This window comes from Cupressus sempervirens, chromosome 1 (genome assembly GCF_028749045.1).
Source record: "Cupressus sempervirens isolate cs-2001-9-10 chromosome 1, ASM2874904v1, whole genome shotgun sequence".
NCBI classification, from domain to species: Eukaryota; Viridiplantae; Streptophyta; class Pinopsida; order Cupressales; family Cupressaceae; genus Cupressus; species Cupressus sempervirens.
In genome coordinates, this window is record NC_143118.1 from 429485355 (window position 1) to 429502894 (window position 17540).

At 33.4% G+C, this 17540-nt stretch overlaps 1 pseudogene; it reads left to right on the forward strand.

The window, feature by feature from the left end:
* Positions 1-17540, forward strand: part of LOC149578109 (septin and tuftelin-interacting protein 1 homolog 1-like) — a 131536-nt pseudogene that overhangs the window by 97321 nt on the left and 16675 nt on the right.

Consider the following 17540-nt stretch of genomic DNA (forward strand, 5'->3'; position numbering starts at 1 on the left):
CACCTAAATAATCATTTAAGATGTGGAATAATGGAGATGTAATGAAGAACCTTGCGAGGCACCTTTTTTGTCACTTGATCATCTCAATATCTGCTCATATGGTATTCGGGGAATTCTTTTGTATTTTTTTGTTCTTTATGATAAATAACATGGTCTTGAGGACAAGCATCTATTGCTTGATACTCCATTCCAATATGTTTCATAGTGGCACATAATTATTGGTACGAGAAAGGGAGAACATCTGATGGTGGTAACAAATAGTCACCTATCAATCTACAACAAAAAATATAAATTGTTAGTAGAAACAATCTCAATGGTACATGTTTCACCTTTTATAGACTATAATGACATATATGACAAACCTTAGCATATGTGACATTGTTATGTTGGATAAACCATTCATAGCCTTCAAATTCACCAACAACAATACAACAGAGAGAAGAGTTGATTGGGATCCTTCATAAAGGTTTTTTTTGCCTTCTCAAGTAGAGGTATATCATGGATAACCTCAATGTTATCCTCATTATAATCATCATCATAATCAATAGTAGCACCAGTACTAGCACCAACACCAAATGTGTCATGGATCAATGCATTCATACCATCATCTTCAAATGTATTTTCTGGTGCATGATTGTCATCTTCTACGGGATCATTATCTTCTCCTACAATACTCACACCTCCATGTTCCTACATATTCACACCTCCATGTTCCTCTTAGATGTGGTTGTCCATATCACATACTACCCTAGGGAGATCGACCTATATAAAAATAATAATAATCAAACCCCCATTCCATGGTTCATATGTATATTAATTGTGAAAATAGTATAACAAACAACTTACCCCACTTCAATGTGACCATTCTCCCTACAATGTCTCTTTGTTGTTTTGATTTTGATTCTTCTTATCTTTAAGCTGTTACAATTCTTGCAAGCACAATAACATTTGTCATCGCCTTCTCTTTGAAAGTTAGACAACAATCTAGCAATTGTCTCCCTATTTTGATCAAATTCCCTTGTATTATCTGACATGACCCTTCTTCATGGGAATAACTTATTCTTGTACCCTTATTGAGTTGGTTGTACTTAATGTTTATATTTGCACATATGGTTTTGAAAGAGCAATTTGGTGTAATTAATGTGTATACCTACAAAAATATTGGACATGTTGTATTTAATTTTTATATCTACACATATGGTTTTGAAAGAAAAAATTGGTGTCATTAATGTGTATATCTACAAAAATATTAGACGTGTTGTACTTAATGTTTATATCTGCATATATGATTTTGAAAGAAAATTTTGGTGTAATTAATGTGTATATCTGCAAAAATATTGGCCATGTTGTACTTAATATTTAAATCTACACATATGGTTTTGAAAGAAAAAATTGGTGTAACTAATGTGTATATCTGCAAAAAATTTGGACATGTTGTACTTAATGTTTATATCTACACATATGATTTTGAAAGAAAAATTTGGTGTAATTAATGTGAATATCTACAAAAATATTGGACATGTTGTACTTAATGTATATATTTTCACATATGGTTTTGAAAAGAAAATTTGGTACAATAAATGTGTATATCTACAAAAATATTGGACATGTTGTACTTAATATTTATATCTACACATATGGTTTTGAAAAAAAAATTTGGTCACCTCTCTCAAATTCACCATTACTCCTTTTCAACATCCCACCTTTGCATTTCATCCATATTCATCACATTTCTCACCCAATGATTAACCCATCTCATCCCTATAAATATGCTCCATTTATATCTCCATCTACCACATCAACACAACTCCCATTTCATATTGATTACTTATTTGGACTATCTTTCTCCCATTGATAAGTTTTGATAGTGGCAAAGAACTAATTATCTTAGTTGTTGATAAGAACCAATAGACATTATTGTCTAGCTTAGGGACATAACAAGAAGATATGGGTACAATGAAGGAAATGTCATAATTTGTGTTCCATTATGCCTCTTCATTTTGATTTTGTTCAAGGGAAGCAAATTAATGCTAATAGAAAACAGCAATGCATTTTCTAAAAATTTACAATTATTCAAAAAAATTAATGTTTTACAAGAAAATGGACCTAAAGAATTTTTATCTCAGAAGAAAGAACATGGTGTTGAAACCATACAAAAAGTGCTTGACATGACAGGTCTACAAGTGAGGGTGTCGACCAATCTTGAAAACTTGAATGTTGAAATGAAAGCTATCAAGGATCAAACACCTATGCTATAATTACAACACAATGTGAAGTTGATTTTAAATATGGTAGAGTTAGATATTTAGAAGTTTGATCAAAATTTAAAGTATGAAAGAGAGTATGTGGCAATATACCAAAAGGAGAAGGAGCGGCTTTAGAAAGAGACCGCATGGTTGAAACAACAACTAGACAACATAGAGGATATTATAGGAGCATTGGATAGAATCTAGGAAAGTGTTTTGGTAGGTACTATAACATTGAAATCACTTATAGACTATGTCTTTTAGAATTTATACTCCAAATATTGGGAGGACTACAAGTTGTGTAATTTGTCATGTATTGTATCTACGTTTGCTTTGCCATTTCTTATATGAGTGTTTCAAGGTTGGGAACTACTTCAACATTATTTGCATGGTTTAGAAGTAATGTCATTGTGGTAGAAGCTTCTACAAGGGAATGAACCTCATGATTATGGCATTTACACAAAAGTAGAACTTGCTTCTTCAACTCCTTACACTCAACTCTTCACTGAAGTTATTCTTCTAGCAATGAAAGTAGATGCTACAAATTCCTGGGAGCCAAGGGACCCTAAAACTATGTTAAATTTTTTGGAGACATGGGAGAAGTTACTACCATCTTCATTACTTCATAACATTTTTGGTCATATAGTGATTCCTAAATTAACAACAAAAGTAGATACTTGGGATCCTCACAGTGAGACTGTGTGAATACATGCATGGTTGCATCCTTGGCTTTCATTGTTGGGCCAGCGTATGGAGCATTTATATCCAACCATTCATTATAATTTGGGGAATGCACTTCATGCTTGGCATGAAAGTAATGCATCTGCATATGCAGTTTTATCACCTTGGAAAACTGTATTTGATCCTCCTAGCTGGAAACAACTGATTGTTTGTTTTATTGTACCTAATCTGATGATAGTTCTACAAGAATTTGTAATCAACCCAAAAAATCAACAATTAGACCAATTTAACTAGGTTTTGGCTTGTTTCTTTCTAAAAATATCTTCTATGATATGTTTTTGTAGAATTTCTTGTGAACTCTGCCCATTTTTCTTGGTCTTCATTTTTTTTTGCAAGATCTTGAGGTAAGTCACTTAGCATAGGTTGAATTATTTTTATTGTTTTATTATTTGGATCCTAGAATATGTATGTAGTTGGATCAAATTTTTTTTGTGCTAAGATGTAATAAGCACCTTAAAAAATATCTCTCTCTATATATAAAGAGATACATGTTTAAAAGGAAATATAAAGAGATATAGGTTTAGAAGGAAAAGAAAAGAACATTTACATAGGTACCTCTTCTACCCTTGAATAAAATCATAGAGCAAGGGCATAGAGATCAAAAGGGCATGACATGACAATGAAATCATAGAACAAGGGTACATATATCACAAGGGCACAAAAACAAAATGCAAAGATCACAAGGGAACAACAACAAAATGCAATGATTACAAGGGCACAACAAAAAAATCCTAGATCTCTACTAATCTCCACCAACGTTCAGAGATCTCCAACCTCATTCATAGCTCTCCACCATCTTTTGCACACTACTCTCCAAAATAAATATAAACAAATAGGGAATTATTAATGTAATTTTTATTTTTTTTTATAGTCATGTTGACATCATAATTAAGATGCCAATGTTGGTATTGCGACGACGTTAAGGAAAATTGCAAAACAAACATGAAAATCACCCACAATTACACTATCATCACAATTTGACCCCAAATGTTGTAGTTCTTATATAAGGACATGGATTATTCCCTTCCTCATGAGATAAATTTAGATGATGACATGGTTATTACTTATGATTAACCTCTTTCTATAAATCCTATTAATATACCTTCTATGCATGAGACCTTTATGAGTTTTGTTTATCCTCCTCCTAAGTGTATCTTTGAAATAGAATAACACACATTTGATCCTCCTTCTCCAAAAATATCTTAATATAATTTATGTATTTATGATCCCTATGACCTTATTTTCACTAATTCAAACATAGATCCTAAGGATCCTACTCACATTGACTCTATGAGTAGTTTCTCAACTCTTAAAGATTGGAAAACCCTCAATTCTACACCAAAATTCACCATTCTTGAAATTTTCTATAAAACACCTTTATTTGATGAGTATATTCATATTGAAATTCTCTCTTTACATTTCTATCTAATTAAACCTAAGAGATCTTTATCTATGCTTCATCCTTCTTTTCAATTCATTGCTTGTGTTATGTTTCATATCACCTACAATATTGAATGGTTTATTTTTCATGATCATTTTACTTGATATATCCACATCCCTTTTTTTTTTTCTTATCTATGAGACATTGCTAGCCTATATTTTTGGGGCTCTTTATTGTACTTTGTGAGTAACATAATAGTAATTTCCCTTGTCTCCTCACTTGGGGGGGAAGTCCCTATTTCCTTTGTCTCTCTATATCATAGGATACATTCTCCCACTATATTGATTTATTTTCCTTTTATATGATGAAATACATTCTTGTATTCATTTATTGTGATTACTTGCAGACTAAAATCCCAAGTTCAATCTTATGTTTTCTTGAAAACTTCTATGTCTACTATAAATTGAAACAATAAGGGAGGTATAATGTGATTCTTCTTCTCTTCTCTTTTTTTAATATCCTTTATGAGCTTGCATGCTCTTATAATTTGATGTTTTCTCTTGCAAACATTTATTGTGTTACTTATGGGTTAGCATCCTAGGTGCAATCTATTGTTTGTAAGTGCATCTTTATTATAAAAGAAACTCTCATTAAGGGCATATATTGGATTTTCTTTCTCTTTCTTCTCTCAAGGGCCCTTTATCCCTTCATTATTAATTTCATGATAGCTAAGTTGGAATAATGTGACATATTTTCATATTCCTCCTTCATTTCTCTATAGATTGCATTATTATATGATACATTTTTATCTTTGGGTAGAAAAAGCTTTTTCTACATGCAAGATTGTGTGTCTTTTGCTTAATAAATATCTTTTGATATCTTGGATTCTAATTTTTCTCATTTGCTAATCATCTATAGTTTACATCATATGAAATATATTATCCTAGTATTTTATGATGTTTAGTTTATCCTATGATTTTTTCCTTCTTCTATCCTTCTATGATATGATATTATTCTATGGTATTTCTTGTTGATATGGGATGATTTGTGCATAACTATTGGTTGTTGCCTATATCTTTCTATCTCATGAGATATTGTAGCATAATATTATCATGGAATTTATTTCTTGTCTCTCTCTTGTGGGGGCAAGGCCTTTGGTATATTATTTCTCTCTATTTATCTAAGGATCAACTTTGTTTAGTATAATGACATTCATTTGTACGATATTATTTTCTTATAAGGAATGATGTCTTGATCATGACTCTATCTTTTATACAAGAGGTGCATGTCCTTGATCATTACCTCTTATTTTTTTGAAAAGATGTGTTCATTATAAATATTTTCCCTTACTATGATCTCAATATATTTTCATCTTTCTTCAAAGGACCCCTATTTTCACCTATGCAGGGGGCTAAATAGGTGCATCCTTGTTCTTCTTGGGAGTTCTATGTTTGTTCACAAAATTCATATTGAATGTAGATGTCTTGTATAAAAATATCTTTTCCTCTCAAGGGTGTCTTCTCATTTATGACATATCCTTTCATAATTTGTCTATTTCCTTAGCTTATAAGAGTTCAAGCTCTTTTGCTAAGTTAATGCCATATCTTGTTAATAGAGGATATCTCCTTGTTGATAGAAGTAGCTATACTTGATTATATTCCTTGTGATGTTTATGGCTTCATAGTAATCCTAAGGAGGGGGGCACATACACACCCTCTTTGTACATAGTTTCCATGAAGCACAAATAAAAATTCTAAGTATGGCTTAGAGTACTCCAAGCTTAAGAATTTCATATGATTTCTACATCATCTTCAAATCCATGCTCTTGCACACAGTCAAATATTCTAAAAATCATACATATGGGTAATGCATGTGTATTTGCTAAATTCTCTATGGGTAAAAGTAACATCTCTCCATTCCAAGGAAACACTTTTTTTTTTTTTTTCTAAATCCTCTACGAGTATCAGTGATACTTCATCCCAAGGAAAAACAACAATTTTTTTTTTTTCTAAATCCCTCCTAGGGTAATGCACACATAGTTACACTCCATGGTGATACCAAGAAATTGATGTACAGGTGGACACATACACACATATGCATTGCATCATAAGTCATCAACTAGCACATAGGATTGACTATCAAGCACACAAATCCAGTAGACTATTTGATCTTGGTTTTTGTTTTTGTTTTTTAGGATTTACTATTAGGTACACAAACTTGTTAGACCATTCAATCCTTTCTCATTGTGATTCATGGAAATGAGCACAAACCTTACTAGACTGGACAATCACTCTCTTTCTCTTTGTTTATTCTTTCATGTTAGCGAGATAGAGTCATGAGGGACATATTCCTTTATGATGCTCTTGCTTTTCCTATATGGTCTCTTATGTTTTTTAATAGCCTTGAAAATATGATATTAGTGAATGAGACATTTTCTTAGCTAAGGTCACTTTCACTAGTTGATTTGGGCTTTCGTACTAACCCTTTTTTGTGTCTTTTTCACTTTTTTTTTCCTTTTGCTTTCTTTTTACTTATTTTTTATGCTATTATACATGCGAATGGAGTTAGGATCATAGGTTTGGGGGATTATGTCCTTACACTTTGTGATGTTCTACCTTGATGTGACATTGTCTCTCTTTTCCTCCTTCCTTTGTCGAGATTATGACTTGTCTTATATTCTTGCTAAAGTGGGGGGCTAAATGTACCGTCTTAAAATGGGCATGCTTCATTTTAAGACCTTTTAGACCTCCTTAGCATGGTTTTGATCTCTTTTTATCCTATCCTCTTCCATTTCATGCTTCTTTTTCATCTCTTGACTTATGACATGGTCTTCTAGGTGTTGTTTTGATACCCTTTTGACCATATCTCATGTTCAATCAACTATCTTCTAGTTTGACCTACACCACCTCCTAGCACTTTTTTGGCCTACATGTCCAATCCTTTGGGATTAAGTCAACCCAATTTGACCCATTTTGGACTAGGTTGACCCATCTTGACCTAGTCCCTAATGACTATAGGGTTTGGGGCTTGAAAGTTTTAAAGTTTACCAAATTTTAATTTAATTAGCTCTCTAGTCAACCTGAGTTGTTTTCCTACCCAAAAACTAGGATAAAAGGAGATGTGGGGGATTAATTTTCATGTCACACATTCTCAAGAGATCAAAAAACAAGTAAGTGTTCAATGCATTCTTCTTCAACTAAGAATCTTCAAGCATTCAAGTCTAAGCATCTCCTTCTTGCATCAAGCTTTTTCCTTCAAGGTGGTAGTGGAGTTTGGGTCTAAGGAGAATATCCATCATTCCAATCCATTAATGTTATTCTACTATGCACCCATGGCATCTCACATATATTTGGGGACCATACATGAGGTTTTTGCTTCTTTTATTTCCTTATGGTTTCTTTGAGTCAAGGCTACTACACTTACGTACTTTATCACATATCAAAGGAAATTGCATCTTTGAAGGTAATTGAATCTTTCATTTGATATTATTTAGATCTATTACATGCAATATTTTCCTTTATTATTTACATTTTAATTTATGGTCAATTTCTTAAGGCTTGACCAAGGAAATCCCTCATTAAACCCCAACCACAAAACCTCAATTTTCCATGTTGACTTCTAGGTTGGGAGTGAAAAGGATTACAAATTTAGAACCTAGTATTTGTGATCTTTCTAGAGTCATTAATTTTAAATTATCAAATTATGTCAACCTAGTTGTAAGACATATTCCCAAGTTGACATATTCCTTTAATCTTATATTTTAGGGAGATTTATGCATTTTGTCTTTTTTCTTCATTTCATTTCAAGATTCATAGATGAAAAATTAGATACAGTTCAGATTTGTGAGTTTTGGAGATAAATACATCTTCCTCTACACATTTCAAGGTGATTCATTTATATTAATTTTATTTCCTTTCACATCTTTACCCTAGATCTATATCTTAATTGGGATAATTATGCTCACATAGCATCTAGATTTACATTATTTAAGCAATTAGTTCAATTCTACATTCTCATTGTCCTATTAAGGGACAAAGAGAGTAGAATTTCATGTATTTCATTCCTCTTTATAGTTTTAATTTAGTATTAGCTTCTTTATTCCTTTGGGTTCTAGTTAATATAATTTGGATCATAAGTGGAACCATACCTAGAAATTCCCCTTTTTCCCTCACATATATTTGAATGACTTGGTGACCCCCTAAAGTGGAAGTCAACAACTTATTAAAGTGCTTCTATTTTACCACTAAACACATATAAATGTGCATATTTAGTTCATGCCAAACTAGTAATGCATGTCAAGTACAATATGTAAATACAAGACCATGTCGAGTTGCAATGAGTGTCGACTCACTCATGTGTTGGGTCACTCAAGTCTCAAATAGATAGACCATGCTGAGTGATTCAAGTGTGAAGTAAATAGTAGATGTCAAGTAGTTTAGGTGTTGAGTCAAAAATAGTATGTGTCGAGCATCAGTAACTTCAAATGTCAAGTAACACAGATTGGACATATTTGTTTGTGATTGCACAAACAACTATGTAAACCATTTCATAGCCAACTTGATTCTTTGGAGATAAGGACTAATCTATTTGTAGAATCCCTATATATTTGCATGAAGCCAACTAGAAAATAGGAAGGATTAAGTGGAAAAAAGGATGAATCTTAGCCACAGATTCATACCTAACCCTAGGCTACCAAAGTCTTTATATGGAAGATGAAACCCTAAGTTTTGAGAGAGTTGAGAGCATAGTGAACGGGTGAATAATCAAATTCAAGAGATTTTGTAGAGCATTCAAGGTGACTTAGCAATGAGAGTGAATTGTAGAATTTGTTGGAGGAGAACAAAAAATAGAAGGATACAACAAGTGTTATATCAGATCAAAGAGGATCAAGAAGGAAACTATATGGATTTGATCTTTAATCAAGCAACCAAAGCCAATCACAAGATCTATGTTGAAATATCCTAACAAGTGATTTTAGTTAAATCTCCTAGGTGAAGTAGTCCAAAAAGGCTGTAGTAAATCTTTTAACAGGGTGACATTCCAAGTGAGTGATCAGAAGTCATTTAACTAGGCACACTTCTAATAGGGTATTGAAATCCTCTAACAAGGTGGGACTTAACAGTCTTTGTAAGCCTTTAACAGGGTAGGCCTTTCACAGGAGAGGTCATAATTCATGATCAAACCTTTGTAACCTTCATTGGCTACACTTTATTGCTATAGGAGTAAAGATTTGTGGGTGTCATCCCCACACCAATTTTTCCTTCTCATTTGGAGGGTTTATAGGTAATCATGTATCATGTTAAGTGTGTGTGTTTGATTATATGCTTACATGATTTAGATGTATGTGCTTTACATTTTATTTTAAGTTTATTTATTATATGCATCTAATGAATGGCAAAAGTTTTAATAGTTGAAGTTCAAACCTCTAATTCACCCCCCCCCCCCCCACCCCCCCCCCCCCCCCCCCACCCTTTTTAGAAGTACTTCTTTCCCATTCGTAATTCCAACAAACTAGAAAGATCTTGAAATGGAAGTCTACAAACTAGAAAAGACTATTGAGAACCAGGAGAGTGAAATTCATCTCATACTACATCAATTGAATAAAGCCAAAAATGCTTTGAAGAGTTCCTTGAAGAGAAGGAAAGAAATTGACATAGTAGAGAATGACACACAATACAAAGAGATCAACACCACAAAGCTATTTGTAGATGGTAACTCTAGTGGACTTGATGTAGTAGTTGTAGATCTAATAGAAAAGAATAGAGTACAAGCTAAGGAGATTAGAAATCGTAAGCTAGAAAAAGAATCTCAATCCATCATGCTATGTGAGGTAACTAAACAAAAGAAGAAAGCTATAGAAAACAAGGCCATGATTGAAGAAGACAAAAGAATCTTGAACAATAGACTAGAAGAGAAGTCAATAGAGCTAACAAGATCTCAAAAATGCAAATGGATACCTTAAGCCAAATGATGAATGTTCATCATGAGTTTAATGTCAAAGACATTGAGATAACCACATTAAAATTGCAAAATGAACAACTATAGAATGACTTGAAAAGAGAAAAAGAAATTGTTGAAAGTTTCAACAAGCCAAATGAAGCTATCAAGTACTTTGACCAATTACTAAAATCCCCTAGATCCAACAATGATGCAGCATGATTAGGCTACACAAGCACTGAAGAAGGAGAATCATCCAAAGTTTCTAAAGAAAGAAACAACAAAGATAAGAACTCAAAACCCACTTGTCACTTTTGTGGTAAGAAGGGACATACTACTAATGTGTGCAGGAGCAGGAATACAAATCAAAATGTTAAGTTTGAAAATATGACTCATTATCATAAGTGCAACAAATAAGGTCATCAGGCACATGAATACAGATCCAAAACTATGCATGCACCAAAATTTGAAGGATATTGTTACAACTGTCAAAAGTATGGAAATAGAGCCTTTGAATACAAATCCAAGTCCACATGGTCATCAAACAAGCTAGCAAAGGTAAGAAGCTATAGAAATTTTTATAATTGGGATTACAATACAAGATATAGCTATCATTATTGTCAAAAATGTGGACATATCCTTGAAAACTGTATTAGGACTCAATTTAGTGGTAATTACAAGAGATGGTTGAGTCAAACTACATGTTTCAATTGTTTGAAGATTGGTCATATTACTAAACATTGTCCAACTAGGTCAAAGGCACCAAGTTGTGAATTTGATAAGGCAAAGGCAAGGAAAATGTTGAACACATTAGGAATGAGATGAACAAGACATGGAAGAAGAAAGATGGTGATAGTACATCAAATGGAGAAGGGATCACTTCACCTAATAGGTCAAGTGGTCACACATCATCAAACTAAGAAAACAAGAGGTATGTGGGACTGATATTCAAGTGCTATATCATACATCAATTCCAAAAGAAGTTATTGCTAAAAATATTGCATTAGCATGAATAAAGATGCAAGATGTTGTAAAAATGTTAAGGTTAAATCTTCAAGTTTTCATGTTATGGCCGAGCATGAAAAGTTTTCAATAGATGTCGAGTAAAATGCTAGTTAGTGCCCAGCTGCAAGACTAACACAATGGATGCCAAACTTGTAGAAGTTTTCAAGTGATGGTCATGTCAATGGATGCCAAGTGGAATAGAAATCGCATCAATGTTGAGTTTATAATTGTACAAGCATTAAGCATTAAATGTAGAATTTTGAAGGGTATAATGTTTATTTTCACTCATTTTTTGTCATTTGAAATTTGAGCGAGTACAAGGGGAGCAAAAGGCAACTCAAAAACTAGTTTGAAGCATTTGCACATATCCTAGTGATGATCAAACACTAGTTCATTGAATTTCCAAAGTATTCTTCATAAGCTAAGTCATGTAGTTTGAAATTTGTATAAACCCTAGATTATCAAATGGCATCCAGTTCAAGGATGTAGAGGGACAAGAAGTTTTAGATGTTCAATTAGTAAGCAACAAGGTAAAACAACAAAATTTCAAAGCTATCCTAGACATAGCTTACAAATAAGACCTATCAGGCGCACTTTCCATGATTCCCCTGAAAGTCATAATGGTCCAAGACATTAGAAAATGATACAACTATAAGATAGGAGGAATAGGAGACATGGAAATAAGGCAAGCCTATGACAAATTGTGTGAAAATGGCATACTAAAAGAAGAATTTAAGATTGTTGAAAGGAAGGGTTTGGCCTGTGCTCTAGACCTTCCCATGGTGTTTAAAATAGAATGGATCAAGATAGTGTTGATCAAAATACATAATGGATGTTTATGGCTGGAAGATGGTCCCATCAAAATTTCAAAGAGAATAGTTCATAGGGTAATTGGATACCCAACCCTAGATCGGCCCAAGACCCTACAAAGCGACTCAAAAGAGGTTATAGAGAGAAACACAAGAGCCAAATGGAACAAATGTGGAATGAAAATTGATACCATAATAGATTCTCTATTGGAATTTTCCATAAGGATAATTTCTCATAATTTTTATCAATCCAGTAGGTTAAACAGTGTACCCTACATTGCAGTTGATGTGGTCTATAAAATTGTAAAGAAGGATCATACCTATGATCTTCCAGAGCATCAACGACAATAGTTGATGGAAAATCTTGGAGTAGTCAGATTAACCAAAAGTGCACAGTGTAAGTTTGGATCAATACTTTTTTGCATATTTTTCTATGTTCAGAACACATTCCCATCTTTTGGCAAGGTGAGTTGGAAGACAAATAGATTAGTTGTAGTTCAAATCAATGAGTACATTGAGAAAATGGGAGATAACTTTGAAATTGTCGTGACTAGCTATTTTGAAGACTTCAAGAAGTCTATGAAACAAAGGATGAGAATACCAATTTCTTTGGTTGAACAATACTACAATGATATATGCTTTCTTGTAGATATTGATTACACTTATATATAGGTTGCTACACCAAGGGTAAGATGGTTAAGACCCTTAAGCTCTAAGATCAGTATTGATGAAGCCTCAACAACCATCATAGCTCTCTTATCAAAAGAATTTGATAAGAATGCAAAAATCTTTGGCAATTATGATGTCATGAAGTCCAAAGTTGAGATGGAATTAAAGACTACCTCCATAATGAAGAAGAAGGACAAACTGATAAAGAAGCTTAAGGCCAAATTTGGTAAAGGTACAGGTGAAGATGATGATGATGATGATGATGATGATGAGGATGAAGAGGAAGAATAGGAACAAGCTCAAAAACCTCTTGCATTAACCCAAGGATTGGGAGAAGATAAGGATGAAGAAGAGCTAGAAGGTGCCAAGGAAGAAGAAACCAAGAACGCACTAGTACAAGCAGAACCAAAGAAGAGAAAGGCCAAGGCATAGTCTATGGAAAAAACAAAGGCAAATAATATTGCTAAGCCAAGCCCAGCAAAGCCAACAACACCAACAACTAGGCAAAGCACACGAGCCACCACATAAAAGGCCAAGGAGAAAGCCAAAGAGAAGAGAAAGGCCATAGAACAAAAAGGCCCAATGCAAAAGAAACAAAGAAGGAAATACATTGCACAACCAGAATATAATGAAAAAAGAATAGAATCAGAGGATACAAGCCAATTTAGAGTGGTAAGTCATCCACCAAAATTTGATCTTGAAAATATCTGTGAAAATGTTAGAAATAATGCAGATTTGACTAGCTTGAAAAGTATTGACTTTGAAAAACTTGAAAGAGAGAAAAAGAATCAAGTAGAAGAATCAATATATCTAATGATGTCTAAATTCAAGAACACCCCACTTGAATTAGATAACACTATGCCAAAGGAATTATATATTATTGTTGAAAATAAGTGGCATTATTGTTTAAACCTGGAGGAACAAATTACAAAATCCACATTGGCATAGGTAATGCCAAAATTGACAAAAGGGAAGATTACCAAGGCCAACAAGAAATATGGTGGAAGGTTTGCACCAAAATATAAGGCATTTAGCATTCTTCAAAATAACATTAAAGATGTTGTGAAAAAATCCATGCAAATGTGGAAATTGATTATGGATTGACAACTGTCAAACAAGGAGGAGAAGATCCCTTTAAGGGAAGAAATAATGGTGATGAAAATGATGATAAGGAGGATGACAAGGAAAAATAAAATTATGTTGAAGAGGAAGTACAAAAGAAAGATGAGGACATGGCAATAGCTAAAGAGCAGTAGGAAGAACAGAGTGTGCAAGATACACAAATGCCAAGTATAAGCCCTCCTCATGACACTAGTGTACTTATAGAAACCATAACTATTAAGGATTTTCCTAATAGTTCAGCTCTGAACATCAATCCTTTAACTACAAAAGATTTGAAGAAGATTCTTGACCAATCTACTCTATAAGCAAGACTATGTGAAAATCCATTATTGGTTAGTGTAGATGAACTTCAGAAGGTAGTAGTTGAAATCTCAAGGGATAAGGTGAATACACAAGAACCACCTTCTGCCATCCCTTTAGCTAATAGTGCTCAAACTTTAATTCAAACATTATTAGACACATCTACTAAGGTTGACACAAATGTTATAGTTGAACAAAGACAAGTAGAAGAAAAGGAGACAACAGAAGAGAAAACAAGACAAATAGATGCATCTGTACCTAAAGAACAAACATAAGAACAAGGTGCAACTCAAATCATTGTGATTAATGAGAGTAGATCTAAAGAAATTAAGGATGCAACAAGGGAAAAGGATCAAGAATACATACAAGCATTGGTAACATTACCAACATCAGGCACTCCAACAAAAATCCTTCAGAAGCAAAGCACAGAGGATGTACCACTACAAATTGCAACACTAGGCTCAAGCTCTACAAAAGTTGACAAGGTAATTCACTATGGTGACATAACTTTAGATGAAGAGATCATTATTCCTAAGTATTATTATGACACTATGACTATAGAGGAAATAGGATTATTACAATAAGCTTTGGAAAAGAAGAAGCACCAAGAAGTGCTTAGAAAGGAATTTAAGCAAAAGAAAGCATTGCAAGACATCAAGGAAATCTTCTTAGATGCATTCAGCTTGCCCATACCTAAAGAAACAAATCCTCTATTGGAACAATTGTTAGAAATTTTTGAAAACGTCAACAATGAAGATATTGACACAAGTGCAAAACTTCTTGAGTGGTTAGAGAAGAAATTCTAGAGTAAAGTGAATGAGAAAATATCTGGTGAGATAGCACTTACTCAAGTTGCACTAACTACTAAGGTTGAGGATGTGAAGAAGGTACTTGAGAATATTTTCTCATTGTACACTAAACTGTGTGACCCCATACTCTTCACTCAAGACACAAGACATAGAATTTTGAGTCTGGAGAGGAATCTCAATATATCAGGCATGTAGCTACCTTAAAACCTAGCTCAGAGTGAGAAGAATTTTCATGCATTACTTCAATCACAAAGTCAACTAGCTATGTTAATAGTAGAAGAGGATAATATAAGAGCTAAGTTGACCAACATTCAAACCTCCCTCAACCCACATATGGAAATACTCCGTAAAGAGCTAGGATATGCAAAAACATTGTTAAAGAAAAACCCCAATCTTTCAACACTGGATGTACTAGTTCACCTAGCAGTTGAGCTGGCAATCCAACTCAAGTTGCTAGATGTTGCATGTGACAACTAGGATGCAACTCTAAAGATAATCATGGAATTCCATAAATATTTTTTGGACAAATACACTATAAGTGTATAGACCCTTTGACATAAGTGTCAAAAAGGGGGAGATAAATTAGGGGGAAATAAACTAGCCAGGGGGAGATAAGCAAAAAGGGGAGATAAAAGAAAAACCAAAGGGGGAGAGAATAATGAAAGGGGGAGAAAATAGAATAAACAAAGGAGAAAGAAAGCTCAGGAAGAAAAAAGAATAGAAATAGAGCATATCAAATGAAAGAGTATAAGCACATTGAATTCAAAGAGTATCAACAAAAGAAAAATCTACTCAGAATGGAGAACAAATTTTTAATACAAAAAAAGCATGTTAAGTCAGGGGGAATTATAAATTTTGAGGTATATAGGTTATTAAAAAAAATTGAAATTTGGAAGTTTTGTATATAACTCGAGTTGTGAATATGTTATACTTGAGAAGATTAGATTCATTATGTATAGTTAAGTGTTATTGACACTCATGTCAAAGGGGGAGATTGTTGATCTCAAATTGGTTTTGACAATTGAGTGTCAACACACTTAAGTCATTTACTTAGTTCAAGCCAAACTAGTAATGCATGCCGAGTATAATATGTAAATATAAGACCATGTCGAGTTGCAATGAGTGCCAAGTCACTCATGTGCCAAGTCACTCAAGTGCCAAACAGATAGACCATGCTAAGTGATTCAAGTGTCGAGTAAACAATAGATATCAAGTAATTAAGGTGCCAAGTCAAAAATAGTATCTGGTGAGCATCGGTAACTTTAAGTGTCAAGTAACACAAATTGGACATATTTGTTTGTGATTGCACAAAAAACTATGTAAATCATTTCCTAGCTGACTTAAGGTTAAATTTTGATTCTTTGGAGATAAGGATGAATCTATTTGCAGAATCCCTATGTATCGCATGTAGCCAATCAAAAAATAGGAAGGATTAAGTGGAAAAAATGATGAATCTTAGCTGTTGATTCATACCTAACCTTAAGCCACCAAATTCATTATATGGAAGATGAAGCCCTAAGTTTTGAGAGAGTTGAGATAACAGTGAAGGGGTGAATAATCAAATTGAAGAAGTGAACAAGAGAGTTTGTAGAGCATTCAAGGTGACTTAACAGTGAAAGTGAATTGCAGAATCAATTGGAGGAGAACAAAGAATAGAAGGATATAGCAATTGTTATATCAAATCAAAGAGGATCAAAAAGGACACTACACAGATATGATCTTTAACTAAGCAACCAAAGCCAATCACAAGATCTATGTTAAAACATCCTAATAGGTGATTTTAGTTAAATCTCCTAGGTGGAGTAGTCCTAATAGGTTGTAGCAAATCCTTTAACATGGTGACATTCCAGGTGAGTGATCAAAAGTCCTTTAACCAAGCACATTTCTAACAAAGTGTTGAAATCCTCTAACAAGGTGGGACTTAATAGTCTTTATAAGCCTTTAACAGGGTAGGCCTTTCACAGGGTAGAGCATGATTCATGATCAAACCTTTGTAACCTTCATTGGCTACACTTTATTGTTGTAGGAGTAAAGATTTGTGGGTGTCATCCCCACCCCAGTTTTTCCTTCTCATTTGGATGGTTTCTAGGTAATCACATCTGGTGTTAAGTGTGTGTGTGTGTGTGTTTGATTATATACTTACATGATTTAGATGTATGTGCTTTACATTTTATTTTCATTTCATATATGGCATGCATCTAATGAATGGTAAAATTTTTAATAGTTGAAGTTTGAACTTCTAATTCACCCCCACCCCCCCCCCCCCCCCCGCCCCCTAGAAGTATTTCTTTTCCATTTGTAATTCCAACATAAATAAATACATGTAAAAAATAATACATAACTAAGAAAGGTTTCAGTACATGTAAACCAATCTAAATTCAAAATTTAAATGATCTACAATTTTGAAAATTAACTTAAAAATTTGTAGTGCACTTACTTGCACAATGTTCAGACAAAGTCTAGTGTTGTTAAGCATTTATCCAACACTATGAAATATCATCAAAATTCATTACAAAATAAC